Raw genomic sequence first — 22,733 nt, forward strand, 5'->3', positions numbered from 1 at the left:
AAACTTGGCAAAATATTAGGGACTGGTAGCCCGATGTGCCTTTGCTAGGTCTCAATATATGTGCTCCAGTGGATTTTGAGAAATTAACGTTCAAAAAAAGATATATATCTGTAACAGCGCTCCGCTTCGCGTAACGGAGGTTTGCGAAGCTGATTGGTCATTCTGTCACTGGGCTATAGTTGGGCTACATCTGGCTGATATTTGGGCTACATTTGTTTTTTTGTGTGTCTGGCGGCCATCTTTGGGCTACATTGGGCTACATTGGGCTTCATTGGGCTACATTCGGCTAATTAGCAAATAGCTCATCGCAAACTAGGAATGGTAAAGAATCGCTATTTATTCCTTAAAGTTCGCTATTTAGGAAATGCAAATAACTTTGATGATACATATGGCGGTTCATCTCTAACAAGATAAGAAGCATAGGGATAGATTTATGATGACTGGCGCATCACCAGGGATGTGTTAGTCATTCTGTGCCGCTGTTCCGTCACCTATGGTGTGCTGCATTTACAATGCGGCGCATCACGGGGCAAAAACAGCACAGATGCGTGATGTATCTGTGCCGTAAAGGTGGCGCATTGCTGGAGTTGTATCGCAAGTGTGATGAAGGTCCAGCAAGGGTCGGGGGTGCCCCTGTCGCAGGGTTTCTGTTCTCACACAGAACTGTGGACAGAGGATTGGAACCTCGGCGAATTAGGGTGTCCCAAAACTCACGTTAGTAATCAAAAACTATTTAGCAAGCTAGGTACAGTGTCACATTGGATATAACAAACTCTCAATGTTTAGACAATCCAGAATATGAACTTATAGTACCTCAGGATACGTGGAACTCATGAACAGTCGGTCGTTATATATTTCTTAGAAACCAGAACATGGAGTTAAGAAGAACACATGTGTATTTGAAATGTTTATTTACTAATGCCGTCTTCTCAGGCGTAGTACCTTAGATAATAAAAGTACACATATTATCAGTAGCAAAATTACCAGCATAGTTACTAGTACATAAAAAGTGAATGGTGATAGTATGTTAACATGCTGTAAATGAATAAGAGTTAGCAACACTTATAAGCAGCCGCGGGCCGTGGAGGGAGTTACGGTGAGGCAGGGAGGCGGGGAGGGGGAGAAGCAGGGTGGAGAATACAAGTACACATATTATCAGTAGCAAAATTACCAGCATAGTTACTAGTACATAAAAAGCGAATGGTGATAGTATGTTAACATGCTGTAAATGAATAAGAGTTAGCAACACTTATAAGCAGCCGCGGGCCGTGGAGGGAGTTACGGTGGGGCAGGGAGGCGGGGAGGGGGAGGGGCAAGGTAGAGAGGGCTCCACCCTGCTTCTCCCCCTCCCCGCCTCCCTGCCTCACCGTAACTCCCTCCACGGCCCGCGGCTGCTTATATCTCACCCTCCCTAATACACATATTATATTATTTGCTAAGAAGGTCTCTTTGTGTTGGTTTAGGGCGTGCCCATACTTTAGTGTCTTAGATTTGAAGGAATCACATCAGCATACACCAGCTCTCTCTTCATGTGAACCGCATCAACTGTTGTGTATGTGTGTTCGGCAAAGCAATATAAAACCCGCCTCATGCCCAGAATTGGCAGAAGTTGCACTTATGTTATGAGTATGAAGTCGTGGAGATCAGACCTCATAACAATTCTGTACCGTGTTGTTCTTGAAACTTTAGCACTCGCTGTACAGATATAGTTTAACAAGTAAAGCAGATAGTAGACCAATAACATATTATTCTCATGTAAACCACGATGAACTACTAGGTGGAAAGCTAAAGCAACAACTAAATGTCGTGTGCAGAAGTTGCAAAAAAGGAAAAATGGCGTTTAAACCGGTAATGAGCCCATGCTAACTTAACACGGTGTAAAGATATCCAGGACCTAGATGACACCTCCTCATGATCCGGAAACGAACTGAATAAGATAATAGAAGTGCCATCTCATGAGAGCAGATTGCAAGTTTATATGTGGACGGTCCGCAAGGTAAAGCATTAAAAACTAGGAAAATTCAATGCTAAAGAAAAATAAAACAGCCAAGTACTTTATCGAGTCTTAAGCCAATAGGCAAGGTAAATAATAAAAACTTGACAATTAAGTCAATGAATTGTCAATGAAATGCTAGTACTCAGCATATGAAACATGAAAAAGGTCTATGACATAACTGTGTATGCAAAATAAGCTGCAACAGCCTCCAACAGGAAGTCACCGTCTTCATCCGAAAACAGTTCAGCCATCCAATTTAAAAGCGGAAAAGAACATACGTGCTCTCCCAGCACCGGATCCTCTATCACCATCAGAGGACAGCTCGGTGGGTTTTCAAGAAAGCTGTGTTCCAAGAAAGACTGTGCTGCCGCCAGTAAATTCCAGGGACCAAGTAGTCCATGCATCAATGCCACAGCCATAATCCTTTCGCCAGGACAAATCAACTCGTGAGTAATGATAGGAGTCATCAGCTGATTAAAGTCGACGTCAGGAGAAACCGGTCTGCAGAGACACAAATCAATGGCCCAATCGAAATCACAGGTCAGGCAGTGAAATACAGGCTGGACACAGGTGAAGTAGGAGAACCGAAAAGATAATCCATATGCCGTGCTTAATATCGCCAACGGCATTGTGCCATAATATTCTAGCATGCGATTGCGGAACAGTGTCAGCAGCTGCAGGGTCGGAGGTTGCATAGGAGGGACATCCATATTTAAAAATGTAAAAAAGCACAAGAGCGTCCGCTGGTAATGCAAGTAAAAATGCAATCCACGAACCAGAGTGGAGAAAATGGAATGAAAGGGAGCAGGGATGACTCCAAAGATTTTCTCAAATGAAGTCACGAGACCACTGGTAACAACTTTAAAAAAGTGTGCCAGGGATTTTGTGGAGGATGCGTTAAAGATAGTCGGAAACATGTTGCTGAAATTGAAAGGCAAACCTGTGTACGGGTGTTCGCTATGTGAAGTACGAAAGTTTCACGGGCCGAACTCAAGGCCACCTCTCTCTGAGACAAAAGAGCTCTTATTCTTGTCATGCCGTTGAAACGTGTCCCAAGGTTGGTATTTGTGGCCAGATTGAAAACTCCCTATGTTCATGTGTGGGAGGAAATAGAACATTTCTGCAGCAAATAACCCGTTCACTTACTGTTACGATAAAAGGAATACTTTTAATTAACTCAGAACAATCTTCATTATTGAGCATCAAATAACTACCATTTTCCAACAACTTGAACGTGGGGATGATAGCAGGAACTGGCGTGCCTTGCATCACGCAAGCCATATTTGGTCGGTGTTTGTTGCATGAATCGTGTAACTGTATGTGCCTACACATTAGTGAATGATCTGGCGTCTCAGTGCATTCCTCTCCATTCAGATAAACTTCTTGATCATCTTTGAAACATCTGTATGTGTATGGAAGCGACCAGACCTCATGAACAAAAGCACTACCTAAAGGTTCATAAAGACCTATTGGTATATATTTCATACAATTTGAAAACTTATATAAAGCAAAAGGCAGCGTTATTAAACCGTCGATAAGGCATGTTGCCAAAAAACCCGCAATCCTCTGCTGATGATGTCACTGAGCATGTCATGAATGATGTAATATGTGACATCATCAGTAGTGGATTATGGGTAATAGTATCTCTAGTTTACTCCCCTATAGCTGTCTTTCTTTTAACATAAGTGTGTGTTTCCTTCCCTTATACTTACTGTTTTTGGTTCGCTTCCAGTTCGCGTACCAGCGAGCGAACTAGGAAGCGAACTAAGAGAAATAGAGGTTGGCACAGTTCCAAATATTGTACCAATTTTTTAATAACGGGGAGGTAGTTCTGAAAAGAACTTTTTTTTTTATTTTTCTGAACATTTTTTTACTGTAAGGTTCCCGATTCGCGAAGCGGGAACGAAGAAAAAAAAATATTTAAAAAAATAATTATTCATAAACATATAAAATATATTTTTGGATTTAAAGAAGAATAAATTTTACAGCTACAGATATTAGCTGTTAAAAAACCAATGAAATTCACTGAAAAAACCATAGGTTATAGACCATATATAGTTAGGAATTAGCATTTACAAAACCTTGAAAATTCACTGAAAAAACCATAGGTTATAGACCATATATAGTTAGGAATTAGCATTTAAAAAAACTTATTTTACTCACACAAAACCATTGAAATTCCATATATAGTTAGTTGCACTAACTATATATCGCGCACCCGCAATCCACTGCTGATGATGTCACATATTACATCATTCATGACATGGTCAGTGACATCACTGATGACATCACTGATGACATCTCAAATGACATCACTGATGACATCACTGATGACATCTCATTTGACATCAATGACCACATCACTGATGATATCATTCATGTGACAATACAATGCATCTCCTCACATTTTAATATAACCTCTGTTTCACCCAGTGTTAAAAAGAGAGTATAATTTTTGAAACCATTGACACACCAATACTAGTTACTACATACGCACTCACTGATTGCTACGTCTACACACACCTTCACTCATTCACCCATACAATCATTCATACATACAATCACTCATCTTTACAACACTATCATATGCACTCATACACCTATACAGACACTCACAGTCTGCCACGCATCCATGGAGTTACTCACACACCTAGTCAGTCCTGTAAAGAATCAATGACACTTCCATTTTCTTGTCTATACAGTTAAACATAGAGCACCTTACATTTTCAAACATATACTAACACATACTTACCTTCTTATACAATCATTGATACAAGTACAGATTGATCTGCACAGAGTCACACACCTCCCAGCTAGCCACACACACACTCAGTCTCCCATACAAATACTTGGGCAATCAATCAATAACCCATATAGTTACTCATATAGCTACTGATCAACACATGCAGCAGTTTACAGAACAACAGACATAATGATGCACAAATTAAGACAGTTTAGTCACTAACCCATGCAGTCAGTGAGACACATTTAATCACTCACTCATACAGTCAGTCATGCACCTACTAAATCCTTCGTCCAGACACTTACACATCCACTCATTCTTCAATATGTAAGACATATTTAAACTTTATAGAAACAAAAAATCACTGGATGTTGTTATCAGTGATGTCATCAGTGATGTCATTTGAGATGTCATCAGTGATGTCATCAGTGATGTCACTGACCATGTCATGAATGATGTAATATGTGACATCATCAGCAGTGGATTGCGGGTGCGCGATATATAGTTAGTGCAACTAACTATATATGGAATTTCAATGGTTTTGTGTGAGTAAAATAAGTTTTTTTAAATGCTAATTCCTAACTATATATGGTCTATAACCTATGGTTTTTTCAGTGAATTTTCAAGGTTTTGTAAATGCTAATTCCTAACTATATATGGTCTATAACCTATGGTTTTTTCAGTGAATATATATATATATATATATATATATTACCTACTGGCGGTCGCCAGTAGGTATATATAGTTAGGATTAAAAAAAAATTAGTTTTTTTTGCATGGGGAGCGCCCGGTACGCGCACCGGGAAGCGGTCTGGGAAGCGTACTATAAGGAAAAAAGAATGATAGACTATGATATTTTGAAATATTGTATGTTTATTGATTGTTCTTTTTGTTGTTTTTTTTTGTTTTTTTTTATTTAAGTAGCAGTATTTATGATTATTAAATATAAATTTATTTTTGTGATTGTGCACAGTATACTATAAGTCTGACTTTACATTATAATCAATTTGGTACTAGTTTATGAATTACATATAAAAATGATTAAAGACTCAAACAATTTTTGATTATTAAATATACATTTATTTTTCTGATTCTTTTTCAAAATTTAATAGAACGTCTAACATTTGACTGTCTGATAACTTCCCACATTTGACCGTCCTGATAATGAAGTAAGAAATCCACAGATTCTACACATTGTAGAAGTTCATGGTCCCGTGATTCATCCATGAATTCCAAGTCAATGGGTTTAATGATTTCCTCATTGTTAATCTCTAGGACAATTTCAAAGGAAACGTTCTGTTCTCCTTCCATTTTTGTGCTGAAATTTGCATAAAAATAAATATATCAGTAGAGATAGGGCACTGTTGGGTTTAAGTTCAGACAGGTACTTTTCAGGCGTGAAGTAGTACTATTAAAAAGTGCCTGTGAAAAAGCCTAAGTAAATTCATAATTATACCACAGAAACCTAAATCAAGCCATAATTATAATAAACAAGCCTTTCTCAATGTCTAACTGTTACAGAGGGATAGTATATAACTATCTGAAAATGTTTTCAAATTTATAAAATAACATCTTACCTTTTAAAAACAAGTTTAAGTTGTCAGTGAAAATGATTTTGCAATGTGGTTCAGGAAGTAGTAGTCAAAATGGCTGTGTTTCTCTCTCTTTCTTTATATATATTCAGGTACATAACCAATCAAATGTCAGGTAAAAAAAGTAGAAAATGAAAGTAACATTTTAATTGGTTGTCAATTCCAACACTTCAGATGTGTTTTGTGAAGTAATTTACCTCAGGGTATTTAGAGAGGTCTACAGGCTAAATGGCTAAATGGAATTCCAATCAAATTTGTGAAAATGGTAGGGATTGGTATGTAGTATGAGTTAATCAATATTTGGTGAAAGTGTCTCCAGTGGTTTTTCTGTGAATTACTTTCCCACCTTTTTTGAGCGAGCGCTTCCCGGTGCGCGCCCCGGTACGCGAACCGGCAGCGTTATGGGAGTCCTCCATTTTGTGTTTCGGTAGAATTGAGATACAAGATGGAGGGCAAATAATGTTCAGAATGGGTAGAAGGGTGCACGGTAGACGTATCCTGACCCCCTAGGTTTTCTGAGGGTAGCTGAGGAGGACCATATGTGCGAGAAAAAAAAAATAATAATAATTTCGCGCGGTTAGCGTCCGGTGCGCGTACCGGGTAGCGCTCCGGGGAGCGTACTTTGGTGAAAATTTGTGAAAAAAGTTAGAGTAAAATAATTGTGAGTCATCAGATGTAGGGTAGCTCTGAAAAGAGCTTTTGGGTCCTGTGGCTGATGTAGGTACCTACAAGTAGGTACCAATGCACAGTCTTAAATTGAGGATGAAAATTCTGTTCCCCTCATCTGAGAAGTGAACTCCATCTGCTCTGAAGATATCTTGCATGTAGTAACGCAAGTTATTGTTGTAGATGGAGCCCATTCCATGGTCTCTCATGTAAGCTGAAACAGACTTATTTACATGCTTCCTCCATTTCTCAATTTGTGGACAAAATTGGTTTGACCACTTCCATTTCTGTCTTTGGCATATATTTGAATATACCAAGGCAGTTTGAGGTAATAGTGCCATCAATTGCTCAAAGGTGTCCTTTAAAAGCATTTCCAGACCTACCCCAGTCAAAGTGCCCAAGTCATTTCCTCCACAGTGCACAATTAACAGGTCAGGTTTTGGCAAATGCAAAAAGGTTTTCACCAATGGTATCAATTGGTGACATCTTAATCCTCTGTGACCAATCCAGTTGATTTCCACATTTTGTAAATTGAGATTGTGTAGATTTCTGTTATCAGCATACCTTTGAGCCCAGTGGATGTAACTATGTCCAACAATCCAGACAGAAAACATGGTGAGAGGAGGTTCTGCTGCAGTCAGATGAAGTATGAGAATGAAATGGCAGTTGAAATAGTAGGAGTATGTAATGAAAAAAACGGTGGAGTTTCTGTGCTAATGATTCAGTAGCAGTGATTGGTGGATTTTGATTGCTGAAAACAGAAAGTTAGGGTGCAATGATGAGTTCTTTGAAAGATGTAATTTGAATGGTCAAGAAAAAATCATTTTATGAAAGATTGCACTGGATACGCAGGTGTACTGAGAGTTCAGAGTTCAATTGAAACATTGTTGTGTGAACTTGCAAACATGAGAGGTCTTTCAGGAGGTGGTTGCTATGGAAAAAAGGCAGAAAGGGCAGAGGGGGGTAGGGTGTTGATTTGAAAAAAGTGAGGGAAGAGTTTTGATTGGGTGACATGAGAGATATGTGTGATGAAGTACAGCATTTCTGTGCCATTGATGGTTGCAGCCTCTGGAGTGCATACCTTTTGCTCTGCTGAAGACAAATTGGTGTGTGTCTGAGACTGTTTTGAAACTCAAAAAGTATTTGCTAAGGTGAGAAAAGATTCATTTAATTTAAATAGAGAATAGTATGCTTTAAGGAGAAAATTATGAAGAAAGTTGTGTATTTAAAATGTTGCTTTGTGTCAAGTGTTTTACAAATAGATTTTGTTTTTTTGAGTTACATAGCCATGTTACATAGGCATGTTAAAAGTGACACAAAAATGGTGCAAGGGCCTTAAAAAAATGCTTTCATGTGTCTTAGGGCATTTTAAGTCACTTCCCCATGAATGTAGGTATATAATTACTTTACATGATGTGTTTAAAAACGTTTTTTGAAATCAATTAGGTTTCTTGATATGTACTCCTAGAGTTTCATAGGTTGCTTGGGGCATATTTACAAGGCCTTTGAGTTCCTTTGATGTTATTTTTCCCATTTTAATTTAAGACATTTCCTTGTGGTGCAAGGTCCTTGTAAATACGCCCCCATGTGTGCTTGGCAAATTTAGATTTTGATTCTTTGAGTTACATAGCCATGTTAAAAGTGACGCAAAAATGGTGCAAGGGCCTTAAAAAAACGCTTTCATGTGTCTTAGGGCATTTTAAGTCACTTCCCCATGAATGTAGGTATATAATTGCTTTACATGATGTGTTTAAAAACGTTTTTTGAAATCAATTAGGTTTCTTGATATGTACTGCTAGAGTTTCATAGGTTGCTTGGGGCATATTTACAAGGCCTTTGAGTCTCTCTGATGTTATTTTTCCCATTTAAATTTAAGACATTTCCCCGTGGTGCAAGGTCCTTGTAAATACGCCCCATCTGTGCTTGGCAAATTTAGATTTTGAGTCTTTGAGTTACATAGCCATGTTAAAAGTGACGCAAAAATGGTGCAAGGGCCTTAAAAAAAGCTTTCATGTGTATTAGGGCATTTTAAGTCGCTTCCCCTTGAATGTAGGTATATAATTGATTTACATGATGTGTTTAAAAACGTTTTTTGAAATCAATTAGGTTTCTTGATATGTACTGCTAGAGTTTCATAGGTTGCTTGGGGTATATTTAAAAGGCATTTGAGTCCCTTTGATGTTATTTTTCCCATTTTAATTTAAGACATTTCCCCGTGGTGGAAGGTCCTTGTAAATACGCCCCCATGTGTGCTTGGCAAATTTAGATTTTGATTCTTTGAGTTACATAGCCATGTTAAAAGTGACGCAAAAATGGTGCAAGGGCCTTAAAAAAACGCTTTCATGTGTCTAAGAGCATTCTAAGTCACTTTGCCATGAATGTAGGTATATAATTGCTTTACATGATTTGTTTAAAAACGTTTTTTGAAATCAATTAGGTTTCTTGATATGTACTGCTAGAGTTTCATAGGTTGCTTGGGGCATATTTACAAGGCCTTTGAGTCCCTTTGATTTTATTTTTCCCATTTTAATTTAAGACATTTCCCCGTGCTGCAAGGTCCTTGTAAATACGCCCCCATGTGTGCTTGGCAAATTTAGATTTTGATTCTTTGAGTTACATAGCCATGTTCCATACAGTGCTCACCTTCTGCGTAGTCTTTGATATGCTAGACTCCATCTGCACAATGAGATATCTAAGCAAAGGAAACACAGTTGATGTGATTGTGAAATGAGCAAAAGAAATTCCACATTTTTCAATTACATCACCTGTGTTTTCTAACATTACGAATCACATTGTGCAGATGAGGTTTAGGCCTGTCCAGGGACACAGAAGAGGTCTGGCCTTTGTTCAAGAGTGCAGTGGACATGACTCACTTCATTGGTAGGCCTGCACATGTATTATCTCTTCTGTACTCTTCAATAAGCCAAATTTCATCTGCAACCCTGAGTAGGCCTCACCTCAAACAAATCTCTGGATAGGCCTCAGCTTATCGTCATCCTGAATCAATCATTTAAAATGTTAGGGGCAGATTTATGATGGCCGTGCGCCTCTTTTGCGCCGCTGTTGCGTCACTTTTGTGATGCAGCAGTGATGCAATAGATGCACCATGTTGCAAGATAGGCCTCACTTCATCTCCAACAAGATACCGTCAGTTTAAACTGTAAACATTTAGGACTGTGTAGGGGGCATGGAGAAGCTGAATCTTCTGTAAATGTCAAAATTTTTGTATACAGTGCTCAGCTTCTGTGTACTCTTTGATATGCTAGACTCCATCTGCACTATGAGATACCTAAGCAAAGGAAACACAGGTGAAGTGATTGTGAAATGAGGGAAAAAAATTACACATTTTTCAATTACATCACCTGTGTTTCCTAACTTTACGAATCACATTGTGCAGATGAGGTTTAGGCCTGTCCACGGACACAGAAGAGGTCTGGCCTTTGTTCAAGAGTGAAGTGGACATGACTCACTTCATTGGTAGGCCTGCACATGTATTATCTCCTCTGTACTCTTCAACAAGCCTAAATTTCATCTGCAACCCTGAGTAGGCCTCACCTCAAACAAACCTCTGGATAGGCCACACCTTATCGTCATCCTGAATCAATCATTTAAAATGTTAGGGACAGATCACTTTTGTGACGCCGTGGTGGTGCAAAAGATTTGCTATGTTGCGACATATTTACAACTTGATGCATCTAGGCAGATGTGTCATCCTGTAAAGTCCTGTGCCACATGAAACCTGCGTCAGATTTCATGTGACCGTTTTGTTGTAGGGTGGCCAGTCATTTGCATGAAAGCCCTGTAAAACTAACACAGTAAAATTAAGAAGATTTCACTGAGTCACATTTATGGCATTGCTGAATCAAATCCTTACGCCTGTTTGAAACAGCATCGCTGGACATGGTTAAATAATATCTGCAAAATGTTACTCTTGTTAAACAATTTTACAATTATAGTCTCTGAGATTTGTCTCTTACTCTGCAACATCTCATTGTTGTTCTCTTTCTTTAAAGATAACGACAACATCAAGCATGAGTGATAATGAGCAATCTGTTGATCTCGATATTATCATTGAAATTGTGATTGAAACATCAGTGGAAGTAGATCCCTTGGATGATTTAAATCCTGAGGATGATGAAGAACATGATGAGGATGCCGATTTGTCAGAATTGTATGACATAGGGTGGGAAGCTGATCTGCTTGAGCCTATAGAACTATAAACATTTATTTTTAAAAGTTACTGGAAATGAAAAGTAAACATGTAAACAGTTTCATTTAAAATTAAACACAACTTCAAAAACAGCTTGTGTGTAGTGTCTTTAATAAAATAGTCAAATATGCTCATAAAATTAGTTCAGATTCACATATAAAACAGCACAGGTCAAATGTAAAAGCATTCCATTTCTTATCTACTATTTGTGACTACTAAATTTGCCAATGCACTAAAAATTATTTTATGTAAAAATGACAAGTAGTGTGTTAAATTTTTGACGACTGTTATTGATTTACTGTTTGGTAATAGTGGTTAATAACATTTTTAATTATATTTTACCACAGATTCAACTGCAGATCATTTCAAAAGGACATAATGCCATCTAAACAACGAAATCGAAAGGCTACAAAACGTCAAAGACAGCAGCTTACTAAATGCTTGCAGCAGTCCTCTACAATAAAAACTCGTCAAGTCACCAAGAAAGCTCCGGGTAAGACAACAAAATCATTCCTAAGAAACATTTGTTGAAAAAAAAAAAAGTACTACAGAAAATGTTTTAGTCCAGAAAAAGAGAACCAATTTAAACGGAAGGGAAAGGCCAATCAAAAATGTTACTGCTAGAGCAGGAGATAACTCTGTGCATGGTAGTAGAAGGAAAAATCAGTTTCGGGACATTCGTAGACGAATGTTCCGCAACAGGATAATTGGCAATTTGTTAAAAAATATTAAGAAAGGTCAACAGAAAGTGGTTTTTTATAAGAGAATTTTTTTTGAAATTAAGCGAAAGTTATTTATTTTGATAATCAATAGAATTAGGAAGCTAAACAAGGCAATTTATGATTTCAAAAGAAATAGTAGATGGAAGAGAACAGTTAATCGTAGTAATTTTTGTGAAGTTTTTTCAGGAGAATGGATGCATAGTTCAAGTTGTGAGGCATTTTTTAATGAGGAGAGTTATTTCCAGGATAATGATTTGGTGCATGCAGTTGACACCAGTGGTCGAGCTTATGAGGTGAAAGATGGTTGTCCAGTTGAAAAAGAAAAACTTGTGGCAACAGAGGCAGAAGAGGTGTTAGGTAATGAGGTTTTAGCAAGACGTCCTAAGGGACCAGTGTATATCTGGAAGTGTAGTAGTATTTGCAGTGTGCGACAGGATTCCATCAATTTGCTTTGTGATTTTGTACGGACATTTAATAGGAAAACTTTAAAACAGAAAATGAAGTTGTTGCAAGAATTAGATCCTTGCAGAGTGAGAGAAGTGACAGGTTTGCATGGTCATTCACTGGCCTGTCTTTCCAGGAGAGTATGCCAGAGTGTTTTTCATCATTTCAGGAAAATGGATGCATAGTTCAAGTTGTGAGGCATTTTTTAATGAGGAGAGTTATTTCCAGGATAATGATTTGGTGCATGCAGTTGACACCAGTGGTCGAGCTTATGAGGTGAAAGATGGTTGTCCAGTTGAAAAAGAAAAACTTGTGGCAACAGAGGCAGAAGAGGTGTTAGGTAATGAGGTTTTAGGAAGACGTCGTAAGGGACCAGTGTATATCTGGAAGTGTAGTAGTATTTGCAGTGTGCGACAGGATTCCATCAATTTGCTTTGTGATTTTGTACGGACATTTAATAAGAAAACTTTAAAACAGAAAATGATGTTGTTGCAAGAATTAGATCCTTGCAGAGTGAGAGAAGTGACAGGTTTGCATGGTCATTCACTGGCCTGTCTTTCCAGGAGAGTATGCCAGAGTGTTTTTCATCATTTCAGGATGCTAGCAGTGCATCATAATAAAGTGAGGAAATTAGTTAGAATGTTGTAATATGCTAAGAGTCCAGCAATTATGCTTAAACAATTATGCACTGCTCTTTTGCATGGTTCTGAAGTAGATATGAAGAATATTTGTGAAGAAATTGAGTTTTGTTACTTTGCAAGTAAAGAGGAGAATGTTGAAATTGACCCAGAAGAAGAAGGTAATGTGGAAGATAGTGTACAGGTTTCCAGTACAGAAAATTTTCAGAAAGAAATTGCCACGTTTTAGGTGAAATGAAATGAGAGGCCTAATTTTACTTGTGTGTGTTGTCGACGCACTTATTATAAGAATCAGACTAAGTTAGTGGATTTCTATGCGAAAAGTGAAAGTGAAAATAATAGTGAATGGAAGGATTTTGCAACATACTTGATGGTAGAAAATTGTTTTGATTTGGGATTGGATCAACGTGTGTGTACTTATTGTTGTAACAAATTAAATCAAAACCGGATGCCTGCTAGAGCGGTTCATAATAATCTGGAATTGGTTGAGATTCCTTCTGAATTGAAGGATTTAAATACTTATGAATCTATTTTGATTCAAAGTATCCATCCCTTTCAGGCTATTGTACGAATGGAGCCAAAGACAGGGAAATTGCCTCCATCAGATTTACAGAGAGGATTAAAGGGAAGAGTTGTTTATTTGCCTCTAGATTTGAAGAAAAACATTAATACAATTGGAGTAGAGAAAGAGTAAGAAAATCTGGCAAGATTTAGTGGATGTTAGGAAAGTCAAAAAGGCAACATTGTATTTGAAGAAAAACAATAAGTACTACAAGAATGTATATGTTGCAGAAGAGGAAGTAAGTGAAGAAGAGGATAGCGATTTGTGTGCTGGTCAAATTGAGAAAGTAGAAGCCTCTAAAAATGAAGAAATATATGAACATTATAGTGTTCATCCTTTGCATTCCAAGGAAGTCATGGGGAATGCTATTGAGTTGTTTCAAATGAAACAAGCCAAAGGAAGTCCCATTAGTGTTTGGGAGGAAAGTTTGGAAGCTCGGTGTTTCCCACAGCTATTTCCAACAGGTCAAGGAGGAAGATATGATGAGCGACCTGATCAAATTCCTGCTTCTGAATACCGGACTTTACGATTGTATGCAGAAGATCCTAGGTTTCGTCAATGCATTCCCTATTTGTTTCATCTACTGTTAGAAAGCGATCTGTCTGGACTGTCATATGCAGTGAACCACATCTTGAAAAGTGGTGTACACATGCAAAATATCTCGGCAAGTGACTTTATGGATAAAGTCAATGTGCAAGACAGTATTTTGGATTCTCACTTGATTAATCTCATGACGTGTCAGCGTGGTACTAATGAGTACTGGTACCGTCGTCATGGTGATTTAAAATGTATGCTGAGGAACTTAGGAACTCCCACATGGTTCCTCACTCTCAGCTGTGCCGAGTATGGCTGGGAAGACTTACTTTAATTTCTACGAGAGGCAAATGGAAACATTGAAAATATCGAATTCAAGACACCCGGAGAACTGTGCTCCTTGGATCCAGTGAATGTATGCAGGTACTTCAATCATAGATTTGAAGCTATGATGTCTTTCATCATGAACAAGAAAAATCCACCTCTTGGAGAGGTGTTGGATTTCTTCTGGAGAAAGGAGTACCAAGCAAGAGGTGCGCCTCATATACATATGCTGCTGTGGATCAAAGATGCACCCAATTTTGGAACAGATCCGGATGACTTAGTGATGAGTTTCATACAACAGTATTCTACAGGTGCTGTTCCAAAGGCAAAGGAAGACAAAAGCCTAAGAGAACAAGTTTTACGCTTCCAAAGCCATCGTTGTGGAAAGTACTGTCGTCGTAAATTCAGAAACAAGGACAAGTTCTACACAAAATGTCGTTTCGCCTTTCCACGACCGGTGATTTCTAAAGAAGGAGTGAACAGTTTGATGTCTTCGACACCACAGACCCAGACGTCGCCTTCCTCACGGAGACCTGGATGAACGCCTCCTCAGCGCCCGACATCGCCATCGCCATCCCTGAGGGCTACAAAATCACCCGGAGGGACCGCACCGCCAACCAGATGGGAGGAGGCATCGCCATCATCCACAGGGACACCATCCGCATCACGAGCAACACCAACGACCCCCTAACCACCGCTGAACACCTGCACTTCCAGATCCACACCGACCCGAAGACCACCCTCAGAGGCACCCTGATCTACCAACCCCCGGGACCACGCACACAATTCAGCGAGGACATCGCCGACTTCATCAGCCCGCATGCCCTGCCCTCCACCGACTACATCCTCCTGGGGGACCTCAACTTCCACCTGGAGAACAACAGCGACCGAAACACCAGCACCCTGCTCGACAACCTCGCCAACCTCGGACTCAAGCAGCTGGTGTCCACACCCACCCACCTGGCCGGACACACACTCAACGCCGTCTTCTCATCCAGCAAAGACATCGCCTTCAGCCACACCACAGGACTCCACTGGACGGACCACAGCTGTGTCCACTTCACCTTCAAAAGAACGACGATCCACCACCACCAGCAACAGGTTGCCCGAAGAAGCTGGAACAAGATCACAGCCGACCAGCTCGCCGCTTCCCTGAACCAGCACCCTCCTGCCGGCTCAGCGAACCCCAGCCAGGCCGCCGACAACCTCACGAAGTGGATCAGCAACTGCGCGGACGAACTCGCCCCTCTGAGGACCCCGCCCAGCAGACCCAGCAGCAGAAAAGCCCCATGGTTCACCGACGAACTCAAGAGCTCCAAGAAGAACTGCCGAGCCCTCGAGAAAGTATGGAGAAGAGAACCAACAATGGACAACATGACCACCCTCAAGCTCGCCACCCGGAAACACCACCAACTGATCCGCGCCACCAAGAAAAACGCATACAAGGACCGGCTGGACAACAACGCACACAACTGCAAGGAACTCTTCAACATCGTGAAAGAGCTCTCCAACTCCAACGCCGGAAACAACGACATCACCCCTTCGCAAGACCTCTGCAACTCCCTCGCCTCCTACTTCCACAACAAGATCGCGGACATACACAACAGCTTCAACATCCAACCGACGCACGCCACGACCAAAGCAACACCACCCACCACCACCCTCTGCGCCTGGACTCCGATCAGCACCGAAGACACCGTCCGCACAATGAACTCCGTCCACTCCGGATCTCCGACCGACCCCTGCCCTCACCACGTCTTCAACAAGGCCGACGCTGTCATCGCACCCCACCTGCGGGACATTATCAACACCTCCTTCGACACCGCCACCTTCCCGGAGAGCTGGAAGCACGCCGAACTCAGAGCTCTACTCAAGAAACCTACAGCGGACCCCACCGAACTCAAGAATTACCGTCCCATCTCGCTCCTCCCGTTCCCGGCCAAAGTCATCGAGAAGACCGTCAACAAACAGCTGGCCGCCTTCCTCGAGACAAATGGATCCCTCGACCCCTCACAGTCTGGCTTCCGAGCCAACCACAGCACTGAGACCGCCCTCATCGCTGCCACCGATGACATCCGAGCCCTGATGGACAACGGAGAAACAGCGGCCCTCATCCTCCTGGACCTCTCCGCGGCATTCAACACTGTCTGCCACCGCACCCTAGTGCAGCGCCTCGGCAACGTCGGAATCCAGGAGAAGGCACTGGAATGGATCACCTCCTTCCTTGACGGAAGAACACAGAGAGTCCGCCTACCACCGTACAAATCTGAGGCCACCGAAGTCATCTGCGGCGTCCCTCAAGGATCCTCGCTGAGTCCCACCCTCTTCAACGTCTACATGAGCCCCCTCGTGGCCATCGCACGACAACACAACCTCAACATAATCTCCTACGCCGACGACACCCAGCTGATCCTCTCCCTGACCAACGACCCCGCCGCCGCCAGAGCCAACTTGCACGAAGGGATGAGAGACGTAGCCGAGTGGATGACGACCAGCCGCCTGAAACTGAACTCAGACAAGACGGAGGTCCTCATCCTGGGCTCCTCGCCCTCCGCCTGGGACGACTCCTGGTGGCCCCCCGCCCTGGGCACCGCACCCAAACCGACGGACCACGCACGCAACCTAGGCTTCATCCTGGACTCCTCCCTCTCCATGACCAGACAAGTCAACGCCGTCTCCTCGTCATGCTTCAACATCCTGCGCATGCTACGGAAGATCTTCTGGTGGATCCCCACCGAGACCAGGAAGACGGTCACCCAGGCCCTCGTCACCAGCCGCCTGGACTACGGCAACGCCCTCTACGCCGGAACCACCGCCAAGCTCCAGAAGAGACTCCAGCGAATCCAGAACGCCTCAGCCAGACTCATCCTCGACATCCCACGAAACAGTCACATATCCGGACATCTGAGAGACATGCACTGGCTCCCCGTCAACAAAAGAATAACCTTCCGTCTCCTCACCCATGCACACAAAGCCCTACATGATCAAGGCCCGAGCTACCTCAACAACCGAGTCAACTTCTACGCTCCCAAGCGCCACCTCCGATCAACCAGCCACGCCCTCGCCGCCGTTCCCCGCATCCGAAGAGCGACCACAGGAGGAAGGTCCTTCTCCTACCTGGCCGCCAAGACCTGGAACTCCCTCCCGACCGACCTACGCCTGACCCAAGACCACCTCTCCTTCAGGAAGAAGCTCAAGACCTGGCTGTTCGAGCAGTAACGGCACCCCCCCCGCGCTAGCGCCTTGAGACCCTACGGGTGAGTAGCGCGCTCTATAAATGTCTTTGATTGATTGATTGATTGATTCGCTGCGACATAATGTGATGAAGAAATCACCCAAAAATACGTACAATTTGAAAAGGAACGAAGAGTCCAAGTACATCAACGACTACAACCCAGTGATTTTGTCCATGTGGAATGCTAACATGGATATACAGTTTGTGGCTGATAACTGTATGGCTGTGGCTCGGTATGTGACATCTTATATCACCAAAAAAGAAAAGACAGAATTGAAGGATATGTGGGAGGACATTTCCCATGAAAAGAGCCTCAGTAAGAAGTTGTACAGTTTCAGTCTGAAGATGTTGTCGCATCGAGAAATCGGAGCTTACGAATGTTCTGACCGGTTGTCTTCAGCAAGTCTCTATGCCAAATCCAGGAGTATCATTTGGGCGAGTCTTGGTCTTGCTGCAACGCGTAATCGAGTTCTGAAACCTGTACGAGAAATTGAGTATTTGGCGGAAAAGGAGCCAAACAGTACAGATATTTTGAAGACCAACATGTTGAATACATATTATCCAAATAGAAGCAGTCACCTCGAGAATGTTTTTCTGTATGAGGTTCTACAAAATTACATATTCAAGAGGAACATCAAAGAAGATATTGATAAAGGAGTGTATGCTGTAATTGGAAGAGAGAGATGTCTGGTCAAGCAAAGAAATGCCACTTGGTAAACCATCGAAAATTGAGTGGCGAATCTCCTGAAAGAAAAGAGTTTTTCTATTTAGCACTTTTGCAACTTTTCAAGCCTTGGCGGGCGAAGAGGAACTGCTTGGAGATTTCCTCTGTTACGAAGACTCTTTCAATGCCGCCAAGGAGACCAAAGAATGTCGTGTTTTTCCCAAATATCTAGAAATGTTGAATGCGGAAATCGAGCAGGAAGCAACGATTGCAGCCGAGATTGCTAGAGACAGTTCTCAGGATAGTCAGAGTTCTGTTTCATTGAGTCAGGATCCACTAGGAGGACCAGTTATCGAAAATGAAGCTGCCACTGCCATGATTGAAGTGGAAAGAGCCATGGCACATGCTCAGGAGGATGCGGTTAACTTAGAAGACTTGGAAAGACAACTCAGCATTGAGCAGAGGAAAATATATGATGAAGTTGTACGTGAGTGGAGAAGCGGGAACTGGAAAAAGTTTCCTCATTAAAGCAATTTCATGTTATTTGCAGAAAAGGACTGAGTCATCGCTGTCTTGTGTTGTCACCGCTCCAACTGGACTGACAGCACATAACATTAAAGGTATTACTTTGCATCGTCTACTGATGCTGCCAGTGGAGCATGATAACAAATTACAATACCACAAGTTATCTGGAGATGCTTGTTGTGAAGTTTCAAGAGTCTTGAGGAAAATGAAACTTCTTATCATTGACGAAGTAAGCATGGTTTCCAATGTCATGCTTGCCTTTGTGCATTTGAGAATGCAAGAAGTTCTCAAAACAGAGTATGATGTGTTATTTGGTGGCAAACACATCATTGTTTTCGGTGATCTTCTGCAGCTGACACCAGTGAAAGGACAACCTGTGTTCAAAATGCTCACGCATGAAGATACCAGGAAGTGCCTAGGGAGTATTGGCAACGTCAATATATGGTTAAACTTCAATTATGCTGAACTGCGTGAAAATATGCGTCAAGCTAAGGATGAAGATTATAAGAATATTCTACAAGATGTTAGAATCGGAAAAGTGACCGAGCATGGGAAAGAAGCTTTACATGCACGATTACTGTCAAATTTGTATCCAGAAGAAGACGTTGTGCCTGAGAATATTTTTCAGAAAATTACTGAGAAGAAATCTGGAATATGTTTGATGCCAACTCTTGCAGAATGTGCCATCTTCAACAACAAAATGTTGCATTTAGAAAACCAAGAGATTGTGAAACTGGAAGCTATTGACAGAGTAGAGCATATGGGAGCAACAATTATTTTGTCTGAGAATTTGAAATCAAAATTGGATTCATTAGAGAAGACTATATCTAAAACTGCTGGTTTTGAAAAGACTCTGAATGTGTGCTTAAATTGCCGTATAATTTTAAGAAGGAATTTACATGTTGAAAGAGGTCTGGTAAATGGATCAATGGGTAATGTTGTTGATTTTGAGAAATACAGAAATAGAGATGGAATTGAATTTTTAAAAATTAAATTTGATGGCATTGAGGAAGTACAGCTAATTGGTCGTTGCTCTGCTAGGTTTTTGCTTGTTTTGACTATGCGGTGACAATCCATAAATCGCAAGGTTTAAGTGTAGACAGTGCATTGGTGAATATTGGCAGTTCTGTGTTCAAGGAGGGTATGGCATATGTGGCATTGTCACGAGTCAGAACTTTATCGGGATTGTACTTGATTGAGTGTGATGTCACAAACATTTGTGCGGATCTAGATTGTGTTAAGGAATACAATAGGTTAAGAAGAGAGTGTGCGCCACATTTGCCTCAATATCCTTTGTTTGAGAAACGTGTGGTAGGCCGGAAACGAAGAAATGTGACCAATAGTAGAGAGGTTGTAGCAAAAAGACGAAAAGTCGATGAACCAGAAATTATAAGCAGAAAGAAAAAGGATTTTGTTGAAGATGTTGTTGGTTTTCAATTTGAAAACAGTTCTGGTGTCAACTGCTATGCTAATGTAGTGGTTAATGATTAAATTTCTCTAGAAAATTTAAAAGAAGAGATTGTGGTCAATTCGGATCAAAGATTTTGCAGTTTGTTGAATTCTGTGTTAGAGAAATGTAGCACTGATAGAACAAAAATAGAAAGTGTGTCTGAAATTCGAAATCTGTTAGACAAATGTTCAGGTCAAACGCAATTCTCTCAAAATATTCAGCAAGATTGTCAGGAGTTTTTAATGTATATGCTTGATGTATTGCAAGATGAAGGTGTAGATGTAGATCACCTGTTTGGCCTTTCTTATCAATGGCAACATGACTGCGAGAACTGTAGGGTATCAAGTACTACTAGTGTAGACTCAGAAAAATGTATATATTTAACTTTGCCAGACAGTAAATCAGTGTCCTTTGATAAGCTAGTAAAAGCAGCTGATCACAACATGGAGTGTAGCCAATGTAAGTCTGAAATGTTGTCCACATTATTTATACGAACATATGGCCAGTATGTCATTTTAATGTTCCAACGATGTAGGCCTGATGGAACAAAATTGACAACTTTAATTAAAAATGTTGTGGCTTCGCAGTTGTCAATATCAGGAAGGACTTTTGTAACTGTAGCAATTATATATCATGACAGTCCTTCAACAACATCAGGACATTACACAGCTTATTTGAAGTCTACAAACGGCTGGTCATTCTGCAATGATTCTGTTTTAAGTTTTTAAAAAAAATTGCCTTTTGACCTTAAAAATTCTTACCTGGTGTTTTTACAACCAAAATTTTAGGGAAAGAATCTCGGGATTTGCTCTGAGGAATTTCAAGAGGTTCTAATGGCTCCTACACTATTTGGCCTTGAGGATAAGTGTAGTACAGAGTCAAAAGTTATTTTTCAGTTTTAACTATTTCCTGAAAAAAAAGAAGGTTTTTTACAGAAAGTGGTGGGCACGGATTAGTTAAAGGACAACAGAGTATTTCCCAAAGCAAACGGTGTTCTTACCATAACACTTGACGTCATGGAAAAATAACTGCACTTTGAATGAGTTCAGAAAAACTGTTTCTTTTAATAAGCTAATTCAAGCAGCCAATCAAAACATGGAGTAGAGGTAATGTAAGTCTGCAATGCTGTCGACATATTTTGAACAAACTTTTGGTTATAATGTCATTTAAAAATTCCAACTATATAAACCTGATGAAAATAAGTTTTCAACTTTAATTACAAATGTTATGGCTACACAGTCGTTGATTTTAGGAAGAACATTTCTAACTGCAGCTATTATATGACATGATGGTCCTTTGACAACATCCACTTATTACACATCTTATTAAAAATATTCTTACTTTCTGTTTTCAGAAGAAAGAATTTAGGGTAGGTAACTGGCCTATAATGATTCTAGAGGTTGATATAATATTATGTACTGTTTTAAATTGCTTTGTGATTAAAAGTGATGTAGAGAATTAAATAATTGTAGTAGTCATAGAGGTAGTGTAAGTCTGCTTCATAGTAAGCAGTATCAGTGTCATAGGAAATGTGGAACATGAGTGAGCAAGAAGGGTAAGATATTATTAGTTCAGGATTGTGAAAATGATTTTAAACGTTTTATTTCTGAAAGTTGCGGAAAAAGAAAATGACGGGATTTGTTTAGAAGAATTCCAAGAGTTATAAATGGCTCTTACATGATTTGGCCTTGTGGAAAAGTGTGGTAGAGAGCGAAAAGTCATTTATTGTATGTAACATATTTGTCAAAACGATGGAGCTTTTCTTTCAGAAAGTGGCGGGCTGAAAATAATAACAGCACAACATAGTGTAAGCTGTTCATAGGATATCCTTCGACGTCATGGAAAGTAAGTTAATTTTAAGGAGTTCTGATTTTTGATTGGTTATGTTATATGGGTTTTTTAAACACAATCATTTTGATTGTGGGTTTTTTTCCCCGCTGTTATATGATGAATACCTTCAAGTCACTGTTTTTAGTGAAATTTCATAAATTCTGAGAACAGCAAAAATAAACCATTTAACATGTATAATTAGTTCTGTACTTTTTGTATTTATGATATACATTTAGAACTGTGTAGGAGGCATGGAGAAGCTGAGGCTTCTGTAAGTATCAAAGTTGTTGCATACAGTGCTCACATTCTGCGTAGTCTTTCATATGATAGACTACATCTGCACAATGAGATACCTAAGCAAAGGAAACACAGGTGATGTGATTGTGGAATGAGCAAAAAAAATTGCAAGTTTTTCAATTACATTACCTGTGTTTCCTAACATTACGCATCACATTGTGTAGATGAGGTTTAGGCCTGTTCCAGGAGACAGAGGAGGTCTGACATTTGTTCAAGAGTGCAGTGGACATGAGTCACTTCGTTGATAGGCCTGCACATGTATTATCTCCTCTGTACTCTTCAACAAGCCTAAATTTCATCT

This window comes from Lissotriton helveticus, chromosome 1_2 (genome assembly GCF_964261635.1).
Source record: "Lissotriton helveticus chromosome 1_2, aLisHel1.1, whole genome shotgun sequence".
Taxonomy (NCBI): Eukaryota; Metazoa; Chordata; class Amphibia; order Caudata; family Salamandridae; genus Lissotriton; species Lissotriton helveticus.